This window comes from Salvelinus alpinus, chromosome 23 (genome assembly GCF_045679555.1).
Source record: "Salvelinus alpinus chromosome 23, SLU_Salpinus.1, whole genome shotgun sequence".
Taxonomy (NCBI): domain Eukaryota; kingdom Metazoa; phylum Chordata; class Actinopteri; order Salmoniformes; family Salmonidae; genus Salvelinus; species Salvelinus alpinus.
Window position 1 is genome coordinate 13,132,187 of NC_092108.1, and position 27,707 is coordinate 13,159,893.

Consider the following 27,707-nt stretch of genomic DNA (forward strand, 5'->3'; position numbering starts at 1 on the left):
ATGTCTTTCCGTATTACAGGAAGTCTTACAGCCAAGCAGTCGGGTGCGGCCCAGGGCACTCGTTCTCCGGCCCCCAAGGTTCACACGGACAGCTTCCTGTCCGCCGGGGTCAAGGTGAGTTACACAGAGGTCACACAGAAGTCACTCAAAGGTCAGTACGTGTGTCTAAGTGGAATAAGAGTCTTTGTTATGAGTAGAACTGGCATCTTAACCTCCACATTCTGAAACGGGCCTTTGTCACTAAGACGTGTAGTTTCCAAGTGCTTAGGTTTCTTTGACAGTAGGAACTTTATAGAAGTCTATCAGACTGGGTTGATTTAAAGTTGAAAGTCCTCCAGGACTGATTTCCTCTGTCTTCACCTCTCATGAGTACTTTTCATAGAGCTCTTTCAGACCTAACAGTGTTTAGCTTCCAGGAGCGGAGTGTCAGACCAAACCCAGTAGTGGTGGGCTTCCAGGAGCGGAGTGTCAGACCAAACCCACCAGTGGTGAGCTTCCAGGAGCGGAGTGTCAGACCAAACCCAGTAGTGGTGGGCTTCCAGGAGCGGAGTGTCAGACCAAACCCAGTAGTACTGCCACGATGTTGTCCTTTATGTTTCAATGTGATTGGCTGTCTCCTCCCAGATGGGTCTCTGTGATTGGCTGTCTCCTCCCAGATGGGTCTCTGTGATTGGCTGTCTCCTCCCAGATGGGTCTCTGTGATTGGCTGTCTCCTCCCAGATGGGTCTCTGTGATTGGCTGTCTCCTCCCAGATGGGTCTCTGTGATTGGCTGTCTCCTCCCAGATGGGTCTCTGTGATTGGCTGTCTCCTCCCAGATGGGTCTCTGTGTGGCATAGTCACTTGCTGTCTCTGTAGACACTTCCTTCCTGTAACAACACACACCTATTAATAGTGTGCCACCCTGCCAGAGTGCTGTCCTCAGCAGCAGTGAGCAGCCACTTGGCAAGCTGTTTAAATGGGACATCAGTCTGAGAGGGGATGGGAGAGGCATTGCAGAGAGAATAACTGCACGTTTGTATCACACATCCACACACACACACAGATGGAAAGAGAGAGACCATGTCAAACTCCTGTAATACAATCCACCCACTCCCACATCTTCTCTTTTGGAACGGGACAGAATGTAGAATGAATATTACAACACAGTTTCAGGGTTATTTGTAGTCTCTAGTCTGTTTGGAACGGGACAGAATGTAGAATGAATATTACAACACAGTTTCAGGGTTATTTGTAGTCTTTCTAGTCTGTTTGGAACGGGACAGAATGTAGAATGAATATTACAACACAGTTTCAGGGTTATTTGTAGTCTCTAGTCTGTTTGGAACGGGACAGAATGTAGAATGAATATTACAACAGTTTCAGGGTTATTTGTAGTCTTTCTAGTCTGTTTGGAACGGGACAGAATGTAGAATGAATATTACAACACAGTTTCAGGGTTATTTGTAGTCTTTCTAGTCTGTTTGGAACGGGACAGAATGTAGAATGAATATTACAACACAGTTTCAGGGTTATTTGTAGTCTCTAGTCTGTTTGGAACGGGACAGAATGTAGAATGAATATTACAACACAGTTTCAGGGTTATTTGTAGTCTCTAGTCTGTTTGGAACGGGACAGAATGTAGAATGAATATTACAACACAGTTTCAGGGTTATTTGTAGTCTCTAGTCTGTTTGGAACGGGACAGAATGTAGAATGAATATTACAACAGTTTCAGGGTTATTTGTAGTCTTTCTATTCTGTTTGGAACGGGACAGAATGTAGAATGAATATTACAACACAGTTTCAGGGTTATTTGTAGTCTCTAGTCTGTTTGGAACGGGACAGAATGTAGAATGAATATTACAACACAGTTTCAGGGTTATTTGTAGTCTTTCTAGTCTGTTTGGAACGGGACAGAATGTAGAATGAATATTACAACACAGTTTCAGGGTTATTTGTAGTCTTTCTAGTCTGTTTGGAACGGGACAGAATGTAGAATGAATATTACAACACAGTTTCAGGGTTATTTGTAGTCTTTCTAGTCTGTTTGGAACGGGACAGAATGTAGAATGAATATTACAACACAGTTTCAGGGTTATTTGTAGTCTCTAGTCTGTTTGGAACGGGACAGAATGTAGAATGAATATTACAACAGTTTCAGGGTTATTTGTAGTCTTTCTAGTCTGTTTGGAACGGGACAGAATGTAGAATGAATATTACAACACAGTTTCAGGGTTATTTGTAGTCTTTCTAGTCTGTTTGGAACGGGACAGAATATAGAATGAATATTACAACACAGTTTCAGGGTTATTTGTAGTCTTTCTAGTCTGTTTGGAACGGGACAGAATATAGAATGAATATTACAACACAGTTTCAGGGTTATTTGTAGTCTCTAGTCTGTTTGGAACGGGACAGAATGTAGAAGGAATATTACAACACAGTTTCGGGGTTATTTGTAGTCTCTAGTCTGTTTGGAACGGGACAGAATGTAGAAGGAATATTACAACACAGTTTCAGGGTTATTTGTAGTCTCTAGTCTGTTTGGAACGGGACAGAATGTAGAATGAATATTACAACACAGTTTCAGGGTTATTTGTAGTCTTTCTAGTCTGTTTGGAACGGGACAGAATGTAGAATGAATATTACAACACAGTTTCAGGGTTATTTGTAGTCTCTAGTCTGTTTGGAACGGGACAGAATGTAGAATGAATATTACAACACAGTTTCAGGGTTATTTGTAGTCTCTAGTCTGTTTGGAATGGGACAGAATGTAGAATGAATATTACAACACAGTTTCAGGGTTATTTGTAGTTTCTAGTCTGTTTGGAACGGGACAGAATGTAGAATGAATATTACAACACAGTTTCAGGGTTATTTGTAGTCTTTCTAGTCTGTTTGGAACGGGACATAATGTAGAATGAATATTACAACACAGTTTCAGGGTTATTTGTAGTCTCTAGTCTGTTTGGAACGGGACAGAATGTAGAATGAATATTACAACACAGTTTCAGGGTTATTTGTAGTTTCTAGTCTGTTTGGAACGGGACAGAATGTAGAATGAATATTACAACACAGTTTCAGGGTTATTTGTAGTCTCTAGTCTGTTTGGAACGGGAAATAATTTAGAATGAATATTACAACAGTTTCAGGGTTATTTGTAGTCTCTAGTCTGTTTGGAACGGGACAGAATGTAGAATGAATATTACAACACAGTTTCAGGGTTATTTGTAGTCTCTAGTCTGTTTGGAACGGGACAGAATGTAGAATGAATATTACAACACAGTTTCAGGGTTATTTGTAGTCTTTCTAGTCTGTTTGGAACGGGACAGAATGTAGAATGAATATTACAACACAGTTTCAGGGTTATTTGTAGTCTCTAGTCTGTTTGGAACGGGACAGAATGTAGAATGAATATTACAACACAGTTTCAGGGTTATTTGTAGTCTCTAGTCTGTTTGGAACGGGACAGAATGTAGAATGAATATTACAACACAGTTTCAGGGTTATTTGTAGTCTCTAGTCTGTTTGGAACGGGACAGAATGTAGAATGAATATTTCTATTAGCTAAAGAAATCAGTGGGCACACTTGGCTTACGTAGAATGCATAGAAACTGTTTATTTGACCTGTGTTTGTCCTGTCTGTGATGTTCCATCTCTATGCTCTCTTCCTCTGCAGGTCATTATCAAGCAGGAGCCGGGAGAAGTTCCCACTCGAGCAGCAGCAGATGGTTTCCACGGTAACGGCAGCCCAGCAGTTTGGTTGCAGTGAAGGGAAGTCACTTGATCTCCATATCGCCACAGAGACAGACAGGAAGGGCCACCTGGGCGGGGGCCACAACCAGCAAGGTATCAGACAAACATACACTCACACACACATATGGTTCACAGCCAATGAGCAAGGTATCAAAGAGCAATGGTTTTGACCTGTTAAAATACATCTCCCATGTTTCCCCCCTTCAGGTTCTGGGTACCCCTGTAGGCTCCGCCCTCCAGGTGCTGAGTATCCCTGTAGGCTCCGCCCTCCAGGTGCTGGGTTTCCCTGTAGGCTCCGCCCTCCAGGTGCTGGGTATCCCTGTAGGCTCCGCCCTCCAGGTGCTGGGTATCCCTGTAGGCTCCGCCCTCCAGGTGCTGGGTATCCCTGTAGGCTCCGCCCTCCAGGTGCTGGGTATCCCTGTAGGCTCCGCCCTCCAGGTGCTGGGTATCCCTGTAGGCTCCGCCCTCCAGGTGCTGGGTACCCCTGTTGGCTCCGCCCTCCAGGCAGCAATGAAGCTAGTGGCCATCAGCATTGGACAGTTTCTGGATCTCCAAGGTGATGGGCGGGAGGCATGTGGTCGCCCAGGGCGTTGCCAAGGCCATTGTCAGCGGGGCGGCCGATAGCATTGTGGGTCAGCAGGTCATTGTTAAGGCAACTGGGGCCGCAGGGGGAACAGGAAAGAGTGGAGGTGAGGGTCCACACACACACACACACATAACACATTTACATTTACATTTAAGTCATTTAGCAGACGCTCTTATCTAGAGCGACTTACAAATTGGAAAGTTCATACATATTCATCCTGGTCCCCCCGTGGGGAATGAACCCACAACCCTGGCGTTGCAAGCGCCATGCTCTACCAACTGAGCCACACGGGACCATCAGACTGTTAACACACACATAACACACACATACACACACACACACACACATACAAACAAACAGGAAAAAAGGTGTCTCTTTACCTGAGACACGTAAATACCAAGCAACACTCTTGACAGACGCCCACTGTCACAAACTCTCCTTAAAAAGCACCCATCCACACAAATGCTCATTCACATGCTCCCACACAGCTCTTCTGACTGTTGTTCCATTCACATGCTCCCACACAGCTCTTCTGACTGTTGTTCCATTCACATGCTCCCACACAACTCTTCTGACTGATGTTTCCTTCACATGCTCCCACACAGCTCTTCTGACTGATGTTCCATTCACATGCTCCCACACAGCTCTTCTGACTGTTGTTCCATTCACATGTTCCCACACAGCTCTTCTGACTGATGTTTCATTCACATGCTCCCACACAGCTCTTCTGACTGATGTTTCATTCACATGCTCCCACACAGCTCTTCTGACTGATGTTTCATTCACATGCTCCCACACTGCTCTTCTGACTGATGTTCCATTCACATGCTCCCACACAGCTCTTCTGACTGATGTTTCATTCACATGTTCTCACACAGCCCTTCTGACTGATGTTTCATTCACATGTTCCCACACAGCTCTTCTGACTGATGTTCCATTCACATGCTCCCACACAGCTCTTCTGACTGATGTTCCATTCACATGCTCCCACACAGCTCTTCTGACTGATGTTTCATTCACATGCTCCCACACAGCTCTTCTGACTGATGTTCCATTCGCATGTTCTCACACAGCCCTTCTGACTGATGTTTCTGCATTTTCTCTGTTGTGGGTGTCTCTCTCTCTCGCTCGCTGTATCTCTCTTTAGTTCCACTATTTTCTTTCTTTCCCTTTCCCCAACTTTATCTACAACATTATCCCCCATTTATCACCTCTCTTTCATTCTCTCTCTCTCTCTCTCTCTCTCTCTCTCTCTCTCTCTCTCTCTCTCTCTCTCTCTCTCTCTCTCTCTCTCTCTCTCCCTCTCTCTCTCTCTCTCTCTCTCTCTCTCTCTCTCTCTCTCGCTCTCTCTCTCTCTCTCGCTCTCTCCCCTCCCAGTGATGGCGACCCTCCAGCTGCCAGTCAACAACCTTGCCAACCTGCTCGCGGGCACCAAGCTCTATGTCACCACCAACAGCAAGAATCCCTCAGGGAAGCTGCTCATATCACAGGGAGACATCCTCCTAGCCTCCAACTAGTAACATACACCCCATTATTCTCACCAACTCCTGTCCTGGCTCCTGTCCTCTCTCCTATCCTCTCTCCTGTCTTCTTTCCTGTCCTATCTCCTGTCCTCTCTCCTGTCCTCTCTCCTGTCCTGGCTCCTGTCCTGCCTCCTGTCCTCTCTCCTGTCCTCTCTCCTGTCCTGGCTCCTGTCCTGGCTCCTGTCCTGCCTCCTGTCCTCTCTCCTGTCCTGGCTTCTGTCCTGGCTCCTGTCCTGGCTCCTGTCCTCTCTCCTGTCCTCTCTTCTGTCCTCTCTCCTGTCCTCTCTCCTGTCCTCTCTTTCTTTAATTTCTTATTTTCTTCACCCTCTTCTCCCCTTTGTCCATTTTCTGTCTCCTTCTCCCAGCTTTGTTCTTTCTCCTCTGCCTCCACATCTCTCTAACAAACAGTCACACCAAGCTGACTGTGTGATAGCAGTCTATAGGTGTATTATACTGAAGGAGATGTGTGTTCTGCCTTTCAGATCTCCTCCTCCAGCAGTCTGCCCTCTAACCTCTCCTGTACATCACACCTCCTCAAACAGACCATGCAGGTACAGACACACTTCAACGACAACAACCACCCCAGCCACTGCCTGTTCACCCCGCTATCATCCAGAAGGCCAGGTCAGTACAGGTGGATCAAAGCTGGGGACTGAGAGACTGAAAAACAGCTTCTATTTCAAGGCCATCAGACTGTTAAACAGCCATCACTAGCACATAGAGGCTGCTGCCAACATACATAGACTAGAAATCACTGTCCACTTTAATAATGGAACACTAGTCACTTTAATCATGTTTACATATCTGGCATTACCCATCTCATATGTATATACTGTATTCTATACTATTCTACTGTATCTTAGTCTATGCCGCTCTGACATCGCTCATCCAAATATTTATATATTCTTAATTCTATTCCTTTACTTAGATTTGTGTGTATTGGCTATATGTTGTGTAATTTGTTAGATATTACTGCTCTGTCGGAGCTAGAAACACAAGCATTTCACTACACTTGCAGTAACATCTGCTAAACACGTGTATGTGACCGATACAATTTGATTTGATTTGACAGGCGCACACACACACACACACACACACACAGATTTGCCTTCATCCTCAAAACAGAACCCACAGGTACACACACCTCCTCTCTCTCTCTCTCTGTTCGTCCTGTTATCCTCTTCAAATAATCATTGAGTAAAACTAGCTGCTGTCTTTCATTTACCCTCTCACCCCATTCTCTCTTTCTGTCTTTCATTTACCCTCTCATCCCATTCTCTCTATCTGTCTCATTTACCCTCTCACCCCATTCTGTCTTTCATTTACCCTCTCACCCCATTCTCTCTTTCTGTCTTTCATTTACCCTCTCATCCCATTCTCTCTATCTGTCTCATTTACCCTCTCACCCCATTCTCTCTTTCTGTCTTTCATCTCATATTGTTGAGGAGAGTCTCATGTCATGCTCAGAGAGCCCTGTAGAGAGCCCTGTAGAGAGCCCTGTAGAGAGCCCTGTAGAGAGCCCTGCAGAGAGCCCTGTAGAGAGCCCTGTAGACGGCCCTGCAGAGAGCCCTGTAGACGACTCTGTAGAGAGCACTGTAGACGGCCCTGTGGACAGCCCTGTAGACAGCCCTGTAGAGAGCCCTGTAGACGGCCCTGTGTACAGCCCTGTGGACAGCCCTGTGGACAGCCCTGTGGACAGCCCTGTGGACAGCCCTGTGGACAGCCCTGTAGAGAGCCCTGTGGACAGCCATGTAGACAGCCCTGTAGACAGCCCTGTGGACAGCCCTGTAGAGAGCCCTGTAGAGAGCCCTGTGGACAGCCCTGTAGACAGCCCTGTAGAGAGCCCTGTGGACAGCCCTGTAGAGCCTGTCTTTAGTATTCTGGCATTGATTGATCCTGTTGTATCTATCTATAGGCCTTTATTAGATACATTCATTACCAAGCCATTGATCCAGCTCTCTGCTCTGGAACAATGCTGTCTCTGCATTTACACAACTACTACTAATGAGGTCTCTGTGCTTCCTCCGTTCATCTCTTCCTTCCACATACAATCTAAATCTGGGGCAGAGATCATTTCAAGTCACCGCTCGCTCTTCTCACTCTGACGTCAGTCGAACTTTAGGGAAAAATCTTTAGTCTTCGTCACCGGGTTGCCCCCAGAGAGTAGGGACACATTTAAACATCCTCTTTCTTTCCACTGCTCTATCGGTCGGTAGAAAACGTATGTAGTGCTGCACACACCTCCTACATCCTCAAACAGCCTAACTAAAGGTTTCACCACACACACACCTCCTACATCCTCAAACAGCCTAACTAAAGGTTTCACCACACACACACCTCCTACATCCTCAAACAGCCTAACTAAAGGTTTCACCACACACACACCTCCTACATCCTCAAACAGCCTAACTAAAGGTTTCACCACACACACACCTCCTACATCCTCAAACAGCCTAACTAAAGGTTTCACCACACACACACCTCCTACACCCTCAAACAGCCTAACTAAAGGTTTCACCACACACACACACCTCCTACATCCTCAAACAGCCTAACTAAAGGTTTCACCACACACACACCTCCTACATCCTCAAACAGCCTAACTAAAGGTTTCACCACACACACACCTCCTACATCCTCAAACAGCCTAACTAAAGGTTTCACCACACACACACACCTCCTACATCCTCAAACAGCCTAACTAAAGGTTTCACCACACACACACACCTCCTACACCCTCAAACAGCCTAACTAAAGGTTTCACCCACACCTTTAATCTGCCTGGTGACACTCACTCACCACCACCCCCACCACACACACACACATACACATACACACACACACCTCCTACATCCTACATCCTCAAACAGCCTAACTAAAGGTTTCACCACACACACTGCCTAACTTCTGAATAAACATGAACAATAAATAAACAACACAGTCCCTCTCCACACTCCTAAACCCTAATCAAACACATTTAACTCTCAGATAGTATTATAAAACCCCATTGCTGCTGCTGTTATCTTGTATCGTTAGCATTGTATCGTTAGCCATGTATCGTTAGCCATGTATCGTTAGCGTTGTATCGTTAGCCATGTATCGTTAGCCATGTATCGTTAGCGTTGTATCGTTAGTGTTGTATCGACCGAGTTTTGTTTATGAATGATCTTTCCCAGGGTATGTTTCTGGTTGGCCAGCCAGCATCACAGGGCGCGGGGAAGCAGGGCGTGGCCAGTTCCACAGGTCACGTGGTGTCATCCCCGACGACCGTCACCCAGCAGGCCATCCTGGTCACGACGGGTCAGATGGCTGCCATCTTGGCTCAGATCAGTACTGTCTGGACACAAAATGGAGGAAAGGTAGCCATAGTTACTTCTTGGCAGATAGTGGTTTTGAGATAGTGGTCATATACACTATATATACAAAAGTATGTGGACACCCCTTCAAATTACTCAATGTGGCTATTTTAGCTACAACCGTTGGTGACAGGTATATAAAATTGAGCACACAGCCATGCAATCTCCATTGACTGTCCTCACTTGCAACACTCACTACCGAGTTCCAAACTCCCTCTGGAAGCAACGTCTGCACAAGAACTGTTCGTCGAGAGCTTCATGAAATGGGTTTCCGTGGCCAAGCAGCCCCACACAAGCCTAAGATCACCATGTGCAATTCCAAGTGTCGGCTGGAGTGGTGTAAAGATCGCCGCCATTGGACTCTGGAGCAGTGAAAACGCGTTCTCTGGAGTGATGAATCACGCTTCACAATTTGGCAGTCCAACGGAAGAATCTGGGTTTGGCAGATGCTGGAGAACGCTACCTGCCCCAATGCATAGTGCCAACTGTAAAGTTTGGTGGAGGAGGAATAATGGTCTGGGGCTGTTTTTCATGGTTCGGACTAGATCCCTTAGTTCCAGTGAAGGGAAATCTTAACACTACAGCATACAGTGACGTTATTGACGATTCTGTACTTCTGACTTTGTGCCTACAGTTTGGCAGCTTTCCTGTTTCAGCATGAAATGCCCCCGTGCACAAAGCGAGGTCCATACAGAAATGGTTTGTCGAGATCGGTGTGGAAGAACTTGACTGGCCTGCACACAGCCATAACCTCAACCCCATCGAACACCTTTGGGATGAATTGGAACACAGACTGCGAGCCAGGCCTAATCGCCCAACATCAGTGCCCTACCTCACTAATACTCTTGTGGCTGAATGGAAGCAAGTCCCCACAGCAATGTTCCAACATCTAGTGGAAAGTCTTCCCAGAAGAGTGGAGGCTGTTATAGCGGGAAAGAGGGGACCAACTCCATATTAATGCCCATAATTTTGGAATGAGATGTAGGACAAACAGGTGTCCACATACTTTTGGTCATGTAGTGTAAGTTAGTCTGTGTGCAATCCAAACCTCTACTCAAGAAGATGTACAGTATAGCCTACAGGCAACCCCAAGAAGAATAGCCGTTGTAACTAATTCAATTAACCAATACATTTCCAATGGCAAGGTGTCAGCAAACTGCTGTTGATCAGCAAACTGCTGTTGATCAGCAGCGATAGAGCAGTGAACACCAGACTCTGCTGACCTGTTGTGAGTGTTAGTGGGTTCACAGACACATACTGCATGTTCTGGGGATGAACCTACAGCTCTTCTACACCAGTCTGTCCTCGAACTGCAGCCCAACAGTGGTGCACTGAAGGCATTGTTATACCATCGTAGTGATGGTACCAGATTCTAGTAGCTGGAGAAGATGAATATATTAGAAGGGCATTCATTAAATACAGAATTAGCATACATATAAAATACTGTGCTGTGTTATTACATTTGTGTGTGTGTGTTCTGTGTTCTGAGTGTGTGTTCTGTGTTCTGAGTGTGTGTTCTGAGTGTGTGTTCTGTGTGTGTGTTCTGTGTATGTGTGTGTGTGTGTGTGTGTTCTGAGTGTGTGTTCTGTGTGTGTGTGTGTGTTCTGTGTGTGTTGGGTGTGTGTGTGTTCTGAGTGTGTGTTCTGTATGTGTGTGTGTGTGTGTGTTCTGAGTGTGTGTGTTCTGTGTGTGTGTGTGTTCTGAGTGTGTGTGTTCTGTGTGTGTGTGTGTGTTCTGTGTGTGTGTGTGTTTGTTTTCCCCCTGATTATCAGATTAGAGCTCATAATTGTACTTTTTGGCAGGCGTCTGAGCTTTAATTTGGACTAATTCTCTCTCTCTGTCCCTCTCTTTCTTTCTGGATTTCCCTCCATTTCATTGCCAACATTCTGTCTCTCGTCCTCTCCTCAGCCAGTCTGTTTTATCATTGCATTGGTCTAAACTCGTTCAGCTATTATTTAGTGTAGAGTCAGGCAGTGTTAATGTCCTCTATGGGCATATAGTTTAACCCACTAGAGTCGATTGACACACCAGTGTGTCAATCTAAGTTACATAACAAAATAATCCCCATCAAGTTTAAGTTGAAGCTAGAGTTGAAGCTAGAGTTAAGTTTTTTCTGTATTGGATGCATCTCAATACACCTCATATTTATAATACTTTTTTAATGCATAAAGGGGTTCTAACCTTCTTAATCAAATATCAAAATTTTTCCTATTTTATGTTGTATTCTCTCTTGAAAAATCATGTGAAAACACCAGTAAATCTGTCCCTTTGCCTTTATAGACATGAACAGTATTTGGTGAGAGACCATTTCAGAGGACAGCAGTATTGGTGTGTGTTAAGACTATTTATCAGTCTAGGACTTAGCAGGGGACAGCAGAAACAACTCCCCTGTATTTGTGTGTGTGTGTATTTGTGTGTGCTTGTTTATTTGTGTGTGCGTGCCCATCCGTGCTAGCATTAGAGGAGAGGAGTCTGACACTCACTCAGCGTTCAATCTGTTTCAGCTTACATAACCTCAATAACCATTTTCATCTCTCTACTGCTCCCTCCCATCTTCAGCTCTTCTATCTGTTCCTCTGGGGCCCAGCCTGCCTGCCTCCCTCCCTCCCTCTCTCCCTGCCTCCCTTCCTGCCTGTCAGTCTGCCTCCCTTCCTGCCTGTCAGCTTCCCTCCCTCCCTGCCTACCTGCCTGCCTGCCTCTCTTCCTGCCTGTCAGGCTGCCTGCCTCCCTCTCTCCCTGCCTCCCTTCCTGCCTGTCAGCCTGCCTGCCTCCCTCCCTCTCTCCCTGCCTCCTTTCCTGCCTGCCTCCCTCCCTCCCTCCCTGCCAGCCTGCCTGCCTCCCTCTCTCCCTGCCTCCCTTCCTGCCTGCCTGCCTCCCTCTCTCCCTGCCTCCCTCTCTCCCTGCCTGTCAGCCTGCCTCCTTCCCTGCCTGCCAGCCTGCCTGCCTCCCTCTCTCCCTGCCTCTTTTCCTGCCTGCCTGCCTGCCTCCTTTCCTGCCTGCCTCCCTCTCTCCCTCCCTCCCTGCCTGCCTGTCAGCCTGCCTGCCTCCCTCCCTCTCTCCCTGCCTCCCTCCCTCCCTCCCTCCCTGCCTGCCTGCCTTGCTGCCTGCCTCCCTCCCTCCCTGCCTGTCAGCCTGCCTCCCTCCCTCCCTCCCTCCCTGCCTGCCTGCCTCGCTGCCTGCCTTGCTGCCTGCCTCCCTCCCTCCCTGCCTGTCAGCCTGCCTGCCTCCCTCTCTCCCTGCCTCCCTCTCTCCCTGCCTCCCTCCCTCCCTCCCTCCCTGCCTGCCTGCCTGCCTGCCTCCCTCCCTCCCTGCCTGTCAGCCTGCCTGCCTCCCTCCCTCCCTGCCTGCCTGCCTCCTTTCCTGCCTGCCTGCCTCCCTTCCTGCCTGTCAGCCTGCCTGCCTCCCTCCCTCTCTCCCTGCCTGCCTGCCTGCCTGCCTGCCTGCCTGCCTCCCTCTCTCCCTCCCTGCCTTCCTCCCTGCCTGCCTGCCTGCCTGCCTGCCTGCCTGCCTGCCTCCCTGCCTCCCTCTCTCCCTGCCTCCCTCCCTCCCTCCCTGCCTGCCTGCCTGCCTGCCTGCCTGCCTGCCTGCCTCCCTCCCTCCCTCCCTCCCTCCCTCCCTCCCTCTCTCCCTCCCTCCCTGCCTGCCTGCCAGCCTCTCTCTCTCTCTCTCTCTCTCTCTCTCTCCCTCCCTCCCTCCCTCCCTGCCTTCCTCCCTGCCTGCCTGCCTGCCAGCCTCCCTCCCTCTCTCCCTGCCTCCCTCCCTGCCTCCCTCCCTGCCTCCCTCCCTGCCTGCCTGCCTCCCTCCCTCCCTCCCTCCATCCCTGCCTGCCTGCCAGCCTGGGTGTTCGTGTGGTGGTGACATTAAATATTATAATCCTGGGCCTCACAGTGAGATTAACCCATTCATGTCTATAATGGAAATGTCAAATATCCTTTAGTACACGTTCTCTAAGCTTACTGATGGACAAATCTGAAGACATGTTTTAAATCGTCCTAAGCGTTTGTCTACAATGTGAGTTTTTGATATTGTACTACGCTACCGGTCAAAAGTTATAGAACACCTACACTCACTCAAGGGTTTTTCTTTATTTTTACTATTTTCTACATTGTATAATAATAGTGAAGACATCAAAACTATGAAATAGCACATATGGAATCATGCAGAAACCAAAACAGTGTTAAACAAATATAATTATGTATGAGATTCTTCAAATAGCCACCCTTTGCCTTGATGACAAACTGCCCCACAGTTGGGGAACCACTGTTTTATGGAACCAAGACGCCTCTCTTCCGTGCCTGATCCCTGTTTTGCAACGCTGCTTTTCCAGAACTGTTAATTGGAATGTTAGCGTCTTGCCAGAGAGAAATGTGTTCCTTTGTTTCAGCTGGAACTCCCTAAACCCACTGGCCTAGTCTGATCAGTCCGCCTCTTAATTACAATGAATTGGATTCATCAGTGGAGCTGCAGAAGGGGAGCACAGAGCAGCGGACCCTAAAATATTATGAGTTATGGAACTAGAGAGGTGTAGTCCCTGTAGTCTGTATCATTATGAGTTATGGAACTAGAGAGGTATAGTCCCTGTAGTCTGTATCATTATGAGTTATGGAACTAGAGAGGTATAGTCCCTGTAGTCTGTATCATTATGAGTTATGGAACTAGAGAGGTGTAGTCCCTGTAGTCTGTATCATTATGAGTTATGGAACTAGAGAGGTATAGTCCCTGTAGTCTGTATCATTATGAGTTATGGAACTAGAGAGGTATAGTCCCTGTAGTCTGTATCATTATGAGTTATGGAACTAGAGAGGTATAGTCCCTGTAGTCTGTATCATTATGAGTTATGGAACTAGAGAGGTATAGTCCCTGTAGTCTGTATCATTATGAGTTATGGAACTAGAGAGGTATAGTCCCTGTAGTCTGTATCATTATGAGTTATGGAACTAGAGAGGTATAGTCCCTGTAGTCTGTATCATTATGAGTTATGGAACTAGAGAGGTATAGTCCCTGTAGTCTGTATCATTATGAGTTATGGAACTAGAGAGGTGTAGTCCCTGTAGTCTGTATCATTATGAGTTATGGAACTAGAGAGGTGTAGTCCCTGTAGTCTGTATCATTATGAGTTATGGAACTAGAGAGGTGTAGTCTCTGTAGTCTGTATCATTATGAGTTATGGAACTAGAGAGGTGTAGTCCCTGTAGTCTGTATCATTATGAGTTATGGAACTAGAGAGGTGTAGTCTCTGTAGTCTGTATCATTATGAGTTATGGAACTAGAGAGGTGTAGTCCCTGTAGTCTGTATCATTATGAGTTATGGAACTAGAGAGGTGTAGTCCCTGTAGTCTGTATCATTATGAGTTATGGAACTAGAGAGGTGTAGTCCCTGTAGTCTGTATCATTATGAGTTATGGAACTAGAGAGGTGTATTCCCTGTAGTCTGTATCATTATGAGTTATGGAACTAGAGAGGTGTAGTCCCTGTAGTCTGTATCATTATGAGTTATGGAACTAGAGAGGTGTAGTCCCTGTAGTCTGTATCATTATGAGTTATGGAACTAGAGAGGTGTAGTCCCTGTAGTCTGTATCATTATGAGTTATGGAACTAGAGAGGTGTAGTCTCTGTAGTCTGTATCATTATGAGTTATGGAACTAGAGAGGTGTAGTCTCTGTAGTCTGTATCATTATGAGTTATGGAACTAGAGAGGTGTAGTCCCTGTAGTCTGTATCATTATGAGTTATGGAACTAGAGAGGTGTAGTCCCTGTAGTCTTTATCATTATGAGTTATGGAACTAGAGAGGTGTAGTCCCTGTAGTCTGTATCATTATGAGTTATGGAACTAGAGAGGTGTAGTCTCTGTAGTCTGTATCATTATGAGTTATGGAACTAGAGAGGTGTAGTCCCTGTAGTCTGTATCATTATGAGTTATGGAACTAGAGAGGTGTAGTCTCTGTAGTCTGTATCATTATGAGTTATGGAACTAGAGAGGTGTAGTCTCTGTAGTCTGTATCATTATGAGTTATGGAACTAGAGAGGTGTAGTCTCTGTAGTCTTTATCATTATGAGTTATGGAACTAGAGAGGTGTAGTCCCTGTAGTCTGTATCATTATGAGTTATGGAACTAGAGAGGTGTAGTCCCTGTAGTCTGTATCATTATGAGTTATGGAACTAGAGAGGTGTAGTCTCTGTAGTCTGTATCATTATGAGTTATGGAACTAGAGAGGTGTAGTCCCTGTAGTCTGTATCATTATGAGTTATGGAACTAGAGAGGTGTGGTCTCTGTGGTCTGTATCATTATGAGTTATGGAACTAGAGAGGTGTAGTCCCTGTAGTCTGTATCATTATGAGTTATGGAACTAGAGAGGTGTAGTCTCTGTAGTCTGTATCATTATGAGTTATGGAACTAGAGAGGTGTAGTCCCTGTAGTCTGTATCATTATGAGTTATGGAACTAGAGAGGTGTAGTCTCTGTAGTCTGTATCATTATGAGTTATGGAACTAGAGAGGTGTAGTCTCTGTAGTCTGTATCATTATGAGTTATGTAACTAGAGAGGTGTAGTCCCTGTAGTCTGTATCATTATGAGTTATGGAACTAGAGATGTGTATTCTGTAGTCTGTATCATTATGAGTTATGGAACTAGAGAGGTGTAGTCCCTGTAGTCTGTATCATTATGAGTTATGGAACTAGAGAGGTGTAGTCCCTGTAGTCTGTATCATTATGAGTTATGGAACTAGAGAGGTGTAGTCCCTGTAGTCTGTATCATTATGAGTTATGGAACTAGAGAGGTGTAGTCCCTGTAGTCTGTATCATTATGAGTTATGGAACTAGAGAGGTGTAGTCTCTGTAGTCTGTATCATTATGAGTTATGGAACTAGAGAGGTGTAGTTCCTATAGCCTTTATCATGCTATCTCTCTCCTTAAGAGGGTGCTTTGTGTGTGTATATATACTGTATATATACCAGAACTGTTTGGACACCTACCCATTCAAAGGTTTTGCTTTATTTTTACTATTTTCTACATTGTAGAATAAAAGTGAAGACATCAAAACTAGGAAATGACACATATGGAATCATGTAGTAACCAAAATAGTGTTAAATAAATCAAAATATATGTAATATTTTAGATTCTTCAAAGTAGCCACCCTTTGCCTTGATGACAGCTTTGCACACTCTTGGCCTTCTCCCAAACAGCTTCATGAGGTAGTCACCTGGAATGCATTACAATTAACAGGTGTGCCTTGTTAAAAGTTATATATAGTGCATTCGGAAAGTATTCAGACCCCTTGGCCTTTTCCACATTTTGTTATGCTACAGCCTTATTCTAAAATGGATTAAATTACATGTTTTCCTCATCAGTCTACACACAATACCTCATAATAACAAAACGAAAACAGGTTTTGAGAAATGTTACAAGTTTATAAAAACAATTAAGCAGAAATACCTTATTTACATAAGTATTCAGACCCTTTGCTATGAGACTGGAAATTGAGCTCAGGGGCATCCTGTTTCCATTGATCATCCTTGAGATATTTCTACAACTTAATTGGAGTCCACCTGTGGTAAATTCAATTGGTTAGACATGATATAGAAAGAAACACACCTGTCTATATAAGGTCCCACAGTTGAAAGTGCATGTCAGAGCAAAAACCAAGCCATGATGTCGAAGGAATTGTCCGTAGAGCTCCGAGACAGAATTGTGTCGTGGCACAGATCTGGCGACGGGTACCAAAACATTTCCACAGCATTGAAGGTCCTCAAGAACACAGTGGCCTCCATCATTCTTAAATGGAAGAAGTTTGGAACCACCAAGATTCTTCGTAGAGCTGGCCTCCCGGCCAAACTGAGCAATCGGGGGAGAAGGGTCAGGGAGGTGACCAAGAATCCCATGGTCATTCTGACAGAGTTCCAGAGTTTCTCTGTGGAGATGGGAGAACCTTCCAGAAGGACAACCATCTCTGCAGCACTCCACCAATCAGGCCTTTATGGTAGAGTAGCCAGATGGAAGCTACTCCTCAGTAAAAGGCACATGACAGCCCGCTTGGAGTTTCCCAAAAGACACCTAAAGACTCTCGGACCATGAGAAACAAGGTTCTCTGGTCTGATGAAAACAAGACTGAACCCTTTGGCCTGAATGCTAAGCGTCACATCTGGAGGAAACCTGGCACCATCCCTATGGTGAAGCATGGTGGTGGCAGCATCATGCTGTGGGGATGTTTTTCAGCGGCATGGACTGGGATACTTGTCAGGATCGAGGGAAAGATGAGCAAAGTTCAGAGAGATTCTTGATGAAAACCTGCTCCAGAGTGCTTAGGACCTCAGACTGGGGCGAAGGTTCACCTTCCAACAGGACAACAACCCTAAGCACACAGCCAAGACAATGCAGGAGTGGCTTCTAATGTCTCTGAATGTCCTTGAGTGGCCCAGCCAGAGCCCAGACTTGAACATCTCTGGAGAGACCTGAAAATAGCTGTGCTGTGACGCTCCCCATCCGACCTGACAGAGCTTGAGAGGATCTGCAGAGAGGAATGGGAGAAACTCCCCAAATACAGGTGTGTCAAGCTTATAGCGTCATACCAAAGAAGACTCGAGGTTGTAATCGCTGCCAAAGGTGCTTCAACAAAGTACTGAGTAAAGGCTCTGAATAGTTATGTAAATTTGATATTTAAGAGTTTTATTTTTTATACATTTGCACAAATTTCTAAAAAACAGTTTTTCCTTTGTCATTATGGGGTATTCTGTGTAGATTGATGAGGGGGAAAAACTATTGAATCCGTATTAGAATAAGGCTGTAACGTAACAAAATGTAGAAAAAGTCAAGGGGTCTGAATACTTTCCGAATGCACTGTATATACACAAAAGTATGTGGACAGTGGACACCCCTTCAAATTCTGCTTTTTCAGCCACACCCGTTGCTGACAGATGTATAAAATCGAGCACACAGCCATGCAATCGCCATAGACAAACATTGGCAGTAGAATGGCCTTACAGAAGAACTCAGTAACTTTCAACGTGGCACCGCCAACTTGTCAGTTCGTCAAATATATGCCTTGCTAGAGCTGCCCCGATCAACTGTAAGTGCTGTTATTGTGAAGTGGAAACGTCTAGGAGCAACAACGGCTCAGCCGTGAAGTGGTAGGCCACAGAAACTCACAGAACGGGACCGCCGAGTGCTGAAGCTCGTAAAAATCGTCTGTCCTCAGTTGCAACACTCACTACCGAGTTCCAAACTGCCTCTGCAAGCAACGTCAGCACAATAACTATTCGTCGGCAGCTTCATGAAGTTAAATGTGTTTCCATGGCCAGTTAGCCGCAAACAAGCCTAAGATCACCATGCGCAATGCCAAGCGTCGGCTGGAGTGGTGTAAAGCTCGCCGCCATTGGACTCTTGGGGCAGGGAAATGCATTCTCTGGAGTGATGAATCACGCTTCACCATCTATCATTTGTTTTTAAACAGGACAATGACCCAACACACCTCCAGGCTGTGTAAGGGCTATTTGACCAAGAAGAAGGGTGATGGAGTGCTGCATCAGATGACCTGGCCTCCACAATCACACCCACCTCAATCCAATTGAGATGGTTTGGAATGAGTTGGACCGCAGAGTGAAGGAAAAGCAGCCAGCAAGTGCTCAGCATATGTGGAAACTCCTTCAAGACTATTGGAAAAGCATTCCAGGTGAAGCTGGTTGAGAGAATGCCAAGAGTGTGCAAAGCTGAATCAAGGCAAAGGTTGGCTACTTTGAAGAATCTCAAATATAAAATATATTTGTTTAACACTTTCTTGGTTACTGCATGATTCCATATGTGTTATTTCATAGTTTTGATTTTATACAATGTAGAAAATAGTAAAAATAAAGAAAAACCCTTGAATGAGCAGGTGTGTCCAATCCTTTGACTGGTACTATATTTATATAATTATACACAGACTGAAAACGTGGTGAAATTCAAGGCAGTAAAACTGTGTGTGTTTGTCTGTGTTAGTACACCTCCACTAATAACAGCTGTTCGTTAGGTTCCAGGAAGTGGAGGGGTCCTGTCAGGCCAAATCTGTATCCTACTCTGTTCTGGAAGCAGCCAACCAGGTGGCAGTCATCAAGGCTGCAAAGAACGCCAATGTTACCATGACAAAGAACGCCACGGCAACCGCCATTACCACGGCAAAGAGCGCCACCAGTTTGGTAACCATGACGAAGGGCGCAGCAGTAAATGTCACCTTGGGAAAGGGTCCCAACACCCCCAACACCGTTACCAACATGCCTGTTATCAGCATTGCCAAAGGTGCGGGGTCTACGGTAGTGGCGTGCCCGAGAGGGGCGTGCCCGAGAGCGCCAGCACGACATTGATCAGCGAGATGGCGGCAGGGAGAGAGAAGACTGCTGCTACTCTATCAGGTAGAAAGAGAATACCTCTTATGTTGTTTGAGGAAGTGGATTGATGCTGTTTTGGGACATGTTTCCATTTTTAATCTCAGTGGGATCACCTGTATAAATAAAGCATAGTTTTAGAATAAATAGATTATGTAAGTGGCCAAATTCCCCATCCAGGCGAAGTGTTGTCTCTTGTACTCTCGTCTTGTCTAGGTATGCTGAAGATCCACTCTGGCGGGTTCCCACTCCCAGCGCTGACCGTTCCTGACAACCAGCTGAAACAGATTGGGGTGGGTACGGCCACAGACCATAGTGATGCCCGTCAACAAAGGTAGGAGTCAGTCAATCCATCCCTCCCTCATATTGGTCAATCATTCCATAATCTATCAATCGATCGATCAGACAATCCAGTGTTTTTCCTGAAATAATGTATTTTTTTAGACAGTGTCACAAAGGCCCCCAAAGCATATGGCTCTTATTCAGAGTGACTTGCAGGAGCAATTATTGCCTTGCTCAAAGTGCCTTGCTCAAAGTGCCTTGCTCAAAGTGCCTTGCTCAAAGTGCCTTGCTCAAAGTGCCTTGCTCAAAGTGTATATCAACAGATTTTTCACCTAGTCGGCTTGGGGATTCAAACCAGCGACCTTTCGGTTACTGGCCCAACGGTCTTAACTGCTAGCCTACTTGTCCATTATATAAACAGACTCACAGCAGCCCCTGAGGACTGGAGAGCGGAATCTATATATATATAACCCCTAGACTGGTCTGTGTGCTGTGGGATTTGAGCTATTACCAAGATCCAGATAAAGACCATGAGGTGAGCTGGGAGACAGAGAGATGAGCTTCAATGGGCTGGGGATTTAGTTAGTACAGCTGGAGAGAGAGAGGAGCAGGGCTATTGCAATATTCAAATTCCTCTTTCTCACACACACCTTTTTGAATAATAAAAGTTGTAAATATGCTTTATGAGTAATTAATGACCCTAGGATGGCAACACATACATTATAAGTGATTTCAATAGGGCTTTCTCTATTTAAAATTGTTTTATACTGTTCAATCCAACTTCAAACAAAAATCATTTTCATCATTTTCAACAGTTTCTGCATTTCCTACACTTTTGTTATCATTTTCACGCTCTGCCAAGTTGGGCTACAAGATATGGGCAAAATAATCTAGGCCGTGTTTATTGTTGAACTGTTGGAATCGTGGAAATAGAATGATTATTCTAATTATATAGTTGGAATATAGGGGTCAGCACTTTGAATACATTGTTTTCTGACATAACAATGAATGAATAAGCCAGGGAGGAATTATTGACAGGGTAGGAATCAAAGTGTTGGTCAGTGTTTCCAGAGGACCCCAATGAGATGTTACATTACATGTTTTCTTACCTCATGTAGCTAGCTAATGTATTCATACTTTTCATTTCTGATTTGGAAGATACCGTTCCACAAACAACAGGCTTATCTCGGCCTACACCATGACTGGTACCAGGCTATATTAGTTAGCTGCATTTGCTCTTAGTACATTAAACATGCTAGCTAACATTAGCCAGCTAACTAGCGATCAATATTATATAACACGATTTATTTTACCCACAACTTGGTAAGAAAACGTACAGTTAGTGCATTTCTTCAGATGGCTAGGTGAGACAACCACATATCTCAGTCATCGTGAGTACATTTAGTTGTAAGTAGCTATCAGCAAAGTCAGTGCTGGGAGGGAAGGGGGGGAACTGAAGCGCAAGTGTTGGTTCATGAAAGCAGCACGTCACCAACATCTGATTCGTTTCATGATTTGTTTGACAGGATTTTATTATTTTCATCCTCACTAGGGCCAGGAGGTTTTCCAGGATTTTATTTTTTTTACTATTTGAAAAGATCTGGTCTCATCATAGCCCATATAAAACATTTTTTTAAGCTGATTGATTACTGTGTCATACCCGGAGTTTTACCTGGTTAAGCTAGCCTACCAGATCAGGAAAAACTCTGGGCCCTAGGAAAACGATTCCCCCCCCACCACTCTGAAACCTGTGATGCCACCTCTGAAATCACCACACAATGTTACAAATGAAAAAACATATTCTATTTGTATGGTTTACTATCTCAAAATGTTCACTTACATATTGTAGATAGTGTCGACATAAAAACACTGTGGTGGGAATGGGTTCTAAAGTTTAATGTGGCTCTGTACAGCTGGCATGTTGGCAGCTACTGCGACAGTTTCAGAATGTAACAAGCTGTTACTGCCTTTTCAGGTAAAAACTCAATAAAACAAGTAAAATATAAAGAAAATTCCTTTACATTTTAGCTGTTCTGCTACTACCATATACCGTTGAGCACAAGGAGACAGTTCTGTTTACACCGCCCTGCTCAGAGGGGGTCAGCTGTAGGGCGAGTGTCGTGCGCGCCCTCCGGAGGTAGCGCTCGAGATGTGAGAATTTCGCAAGTTTACACAACAGTGTTGTCTCTCGAAAATCGATACCTCTCCAGAACTTCTCCAGAAGCTGTCCAGAACGTCCCTTTGCTATTGTAGATGTGAAAACAGCCTTAGACTAGTTGCATTTGTTTTTACATGAGATTTTTGTCATTTAGCAGGCGCTCTAATCCAGAGTGATTTACAATTAGTGCATTCCTATTAAGGTGACTACGTGAGACAACCACATATAAACAAAGCTTGAATGTAGATGGATAATCTACTATTCAGTAGATTAGGACTGGCCACCTCTCGGAGCCTGGTTCCTCTCTACCCAGTACAGTCAGTAGAGGACTGGCCACCCCTCAGAGCCGGGTTCCTCACTACCCAGTACAGCCAGAAAAGGACTTGCCACGCCTCAGAGCCTGGTTCCTCTCTAGGTTTCTTCCTGGGTCACTGCCTTTCTAGGGAGTTTTCCCTAGCCACCATGCGTCTGTATCTGCACGTCTTGCTGTTTGGGGTTTTAGGCTGGGCTTCTACAAAATGCCTATATAAATGCATTTGATTGATTGATATGTTGTGTGCTGTATGGTTGGTGTTGTTTAGCCGGGGACTCCCATCTGTTCTGTGCCTACTGAGCATTACTACTCCTGGAACATTGGGAAACGCAGGGCGGCTGGGCTAAGAGGGTTTGTTTGTGTTGTTGTCTGTGTGTTTGTTGGTCTGGCTGTGTAATTCTGTTGTCTGTTTGTTTGTTGATCTGGCTGTGTAATTCTGTTGTCTGTTTGTTTGTTGGTCTGGCTGTGTAATTCTGTTGTCTGTTTGTTTGTTGATCTGGCTGTGTAATTCTGTTGTCTGTGTGATTGTTGGTCTGGCTGTGTAATTCTGTTGTCTGTTTGTTTGTTGATCTGCCTGTGTAATTCTGTTGTCTGTGTGTTTGTTGACCTGGGGCCTGTTGCACAAAAGTAGAATTAAGACATCCGGGATAAATGACTCAGCTGAGCTCAATGAAGCCAAAACATGTGCGTCCAGGCTTAATTGGTTGCACAAAGACCAAGCCAGGATGAGCAGACACGGATTCATTAAGCCAGGTGAAACCAATCCTGGATAGGTGCGCGCTCACGGCTCACTCAAATAGACCCCGCCACAGATCACAGATTAACTGATTTACCATGGCAACTAGAGCCGTGTACTTTTCCCCGTCGGAAGCACAAATCCTCATGGAGGCATACGAGGAGGTAAAAGATATAATTAAGAAGAAAGGCAACACCGCCACAGTGATAAAGCAAAGAGAAAAAGCGTGGCAAAGTATTGCAGACCGCCTGAATGCGTAAGTAGTGCACAATTACACACTCACCGCTCCGCTGAAACATCACAATTACAATTCAAATATTTAATTCACATCTCCAAAAATGCAGTTGTACTGTAATTATGAAACGGTTAAATTTTTTATTGAAATGCACTGCAGATATGAGTGAAATTGTGTAAAGTAACTCCATCACACTGTATAAAGCTATGATAAATTTTTTGATATTTTTACTGAAAACAAGACAAAAATACCAAGTAATTTTTTGCAGTGTGACTCCATTAAATGTGTGTGTGTGTGTGTGTGTGTGTGTGTGTGTGTGTGTGTGTGTGTGTGTAGATTAAACATGAACGGGCCAAAACGGACATGGCAGCAGGTCAAAATCAAATACAAGAACATTCTGCAGAATGGTATGGTCCCTGACTAATATTTAACAAAGCACAAGCATATATTGTACCCAGAAGGTGCCTGCTCACACATTGTCTGTACTGTTTTAGCAGTGAAAAAGAATACCCACAGACAAGGCACGGGTGGTGGGTCACCAAAGGCTGACCTTACCCCAGCAGAGGACATGGCCTTGGAGCTAAATAAAGGCAGGCCCGTCTTAGAGGGGATCCCTGGGGGGAAAGAGACGAGCATAGGTTCCTCCCAAGATGCCACCCGCTTCATTCAAGGTATGTCCTTCCATCTCTACATGGGATACAACCACATTCATATTGAATCAATTTGGACTGTCTGACTTTGGTTTACCTATTGCCTTGCAGTGTCTGGCAGCACTGTGTTCCTGTTAGAGCCACCAGCACAAGCACCAGACGATGCTGATCCAGTGAGTACTCCATCAAAGGCATACTGTAGGCCTGGCATGTCTTGTCTACTAGCTTCAATATGAATCCGATTAAATGTGATAGGGTGAAGGCCCCAGTGCAGCAGCAACAGCACATGATGGAGACGATGAGGAGGAGGAGACCATCTCTCTGGATTCCAGAAGGCATGAGGTATCATGTTAAGACTGTGAAAGTACTATTTACTCTACAATGGTGAGGAGTCCTCATCAAAATCAAAAAATCTAATTTCTTTTACAGGACCCAGATGCTATACAGTGGGAAAACCAGCCTGGCAACATAGTGCGTATTAATAAAAGGACACCACATCCTGCCAAATTCCAGCTGCGCTAATTGTATTGTGTTCACAGAGCTCACAAGCTATCAGAAAGTTGTATGGCAACCACCTCCGGCGCCAAATAGAACTGGCAGACATAGACATTCAGTACAAGAAGAAAAAGATGGAAAATCTTGCACTGGAGTCCGAAATAAAAAAGAGGACAATTAGGAAACTGGACCTTGAAATAAAAAAACTTGAGAGGGAGGTGAGATATGCCTTCAATGTACACTGTATGCTAACTGTAACACAAATGTATTAATCATTATTTTTCTTTCCTCCCCCAGCTCCAAGAAGATGACACAGCTCAAAATAAAAATTAGGTATATTCTCGTAAAGTCAAGTGAGCCATGACATATGAGCTCTTATTGTGAGCACACAGGACGGTGGCATCTTTCTAAGGTTTTTTTTATTTTCCCAGCAATCAGTACAACCAAGTCATCGTTATAAGGCATCGCCCTCTTTTGCCCACCCCCCCAGCACCAGGTGTGGCCACTAGCCTATATGAAGGCCCAAAATTGTGTGTTCCTTTCTGCTCTGACAATGGCATGCCCATTCGTGCGAGATGTGGTGGATGAAGAAGCACTTGTGCTGAGGAGAGCCTTCAGGCGAGAAAGGGTCTTCAGGGACCGGTTGGACCCACTGGCCTTCCCTGATGACCATCTATATGAAAGATACAGGTTTTCTGCAGATGGCATCAGGTATCTATGCAGACTACTGGGTCCCAGGATTAAGCACCGCACTGCACGGAGCCATGCACTGAGTGTGGAGCAAATGGTTTGTGTGGCCTTGCGCTTTTTTGCTAGTGGAGCCTTCCTGTACTCAGTGGGGGATGCAGAACAGCTGAACAAGGCCACAATTTGCCGCACAATAAGGAGTGTGTGTCTGGCTATCAAAGCATTAGCAGATGTCTTCATCTCCTTCCCTGGCCACAGAAGACTCTGTGACATCAAAGAGGAGTTCTATAGGATTGCAGGTAAGAGGATCTACAAATTACAGGACAACTGTTAACACATAGTAGGATACTCATTACTTTGTGTGACAGGTTTCCCCAATGTCATTGGTGCAGTGGACTGCACACACATAAGGATAAAAGCCCCCTCAGGTGCCCATGAGGCCGATTTTGTGAATAGGAAATCCTTTCACAGCATTAATGTTCAGGTGAACATAACTTTTTGATATTGTCCATTGACGAACACTCTGCATTGCCAGTGATGTGCATTGATTGGTGTAATATTCCTCATCTTATGATTTCAGATGGTCTGCAATGCTGACTGTGTGATCAGCAATGTTGTGGCAAAATGGCCTGGCTCAGTCCATGACTCCAGAATCTTTCGGGCCTCTGAAATCTATCAGTGCCTATCACAAGGTAAGCCACACAACCCCTATTTATAACCATCATGGCTGTGTCAAGAATATCACTGTGTTTATGAGGTAGTAATGATGAGATTTTGTGTTGACAGGTGAATTCTCTGGTGTGTTGCTGGGAGACAGGGGGTATGGCTGCCAGCCTTTTCTCCTGACACCTTTCACAGACCCCCAGGAAGCACAGCAGGCCTACAACCATGCCCATGCCAGGACCAGGGCCAGAGTTGAAATGACCTTTGGCCTCCTGAAGGCACGCTTTCACTGCCTTCACAAATTAAGGGTCAGCCCTGTTAGGGCATGTGATATTACTGTGGCTTGTGCTGTCCTCCACAATGTGGCCTGCCTGAGGAAGGAGAGGGCCCCCAGAGTGCCACCAGCCATGGACTGGGACAATCCGGCAATCTTCCCTGATGACGACAGTGGTCGGCTGCTGAGGGACCAATATGTGTTGAATTATTTTAGTTAGTATGTGTGCTTTCAATTTTGGTTAAATATGTCCTGCGGTGGCAGAGGAATTTGGGTTTTTTTGGGTTCGTTTTTTGACGAATTTGGCCTCTTATGATGTTTGTGCGGTATACTGTGTGTAATACAAGGCTGCAGGGAGGCTACTGCATCCATTCATTTGTCTGTTCAGTTGATGTGTATGGATTTGTCCTGCATTTATTTTAGTGTGCAGACATGCAGGGTGTGTTATATACAGACCTTTGAATGTGTATGTATCATTTTGTATAATATGCTTGGATTCTGTGCTTTCCATCTTGTAGAGTCACTGTGACTTCAGTTTCGAAAGGAGCTGATGGTTTACCTGCTTTGTTTTGTCCTTATTCAATAAAGGAACATAATGTTACACATTGTGTTTTTATATTCATATGGAATGTGTATTTGTTTATATGACAGAGTACTAGGGCCACACTGAAGAAAAAGGATAAAGTCATAAATTTATGAGGCTGGTTCTTTCTGCAGAAAAGCTACATATTGTTTTTACAGTTTTGATACTTATGACAATGTGATACTTAATATTCTGGCACATCAGCATGTCTTTGTTTATGAAACCATACTGAAGTACAATTTCACGAAATGCCCCACATGTCATTTTAACAACTGTCCTCCTTTAAAACAACTGGTTACAATATTATGACTTGTGTTTTTTTCCCCTCTGTGGCCCTAATATTCTATCATTTTATATATAGCCTTATAGTCTATGGGAAACTGTAAATTATCTAATGATAGCAACATCATCTAAAAATCATTTTTTATCCAAAATCATTGAAATTAATGATCACAAACGTTTAAATAATAACAGTGGGTCTAGTTATATGTGATAACAATGTATAGTGAGCAGTGAAATAACTATTGGTTTCCATTTGTGGTGACTGCTGACTGACATTAGGGATGAGATTAAATAGATCCTGGAATTTAGCCTGGTCTGGAGCAGGCTAGCTCCACAGAATAAATCTCCATGGTAATTTATACCATAACATATCCTCCTGCCCCCTATCCATCTTTAGTGCAACCGGATTACGGATCAATTGAGCCAGGATCACCAAGATATCCTGGCTTAATCCCTTATCCTAGTTTTGTGCAACAGGCCCCTGGCTGTGTAATTCTGTTGTCTGTGTGTTTGTTGACCTGGCTGTGTAATTCTGTTGTCTGTGAGTTTGTTGACCTGGCTGTGTACAACATGTATAAACATGTCACTGTTTGTTAGCATTGTTTTTGTGTGTGTGTACATGAGACTGTGACTCTGCATATTTCCTGCTTACCTCATGTCTCTCCTCTGTCAGATCTGATGAGTGTCTCTCTCTTTGCCCCGTCATCACCCTCTTTCATTTCTACAGAAAGCACTCTCTCACACACACACACACACACACACACACACACACACACACACACACACACACACACACACA

The 27,707-nt window shown here is 44.9% G+C and overlaps 1 pseudogene; it reads left to right on the forward strand.

Annotated features, from left to right (window-relative positions):
* On the forward strand, nt 1-26,929 carry LOC139551386 (uncharacterized; annotated as a pseudogene).
* The last annotated feature ends 778 nt before the right edge of the window (nt 26,930-27,707 follow it).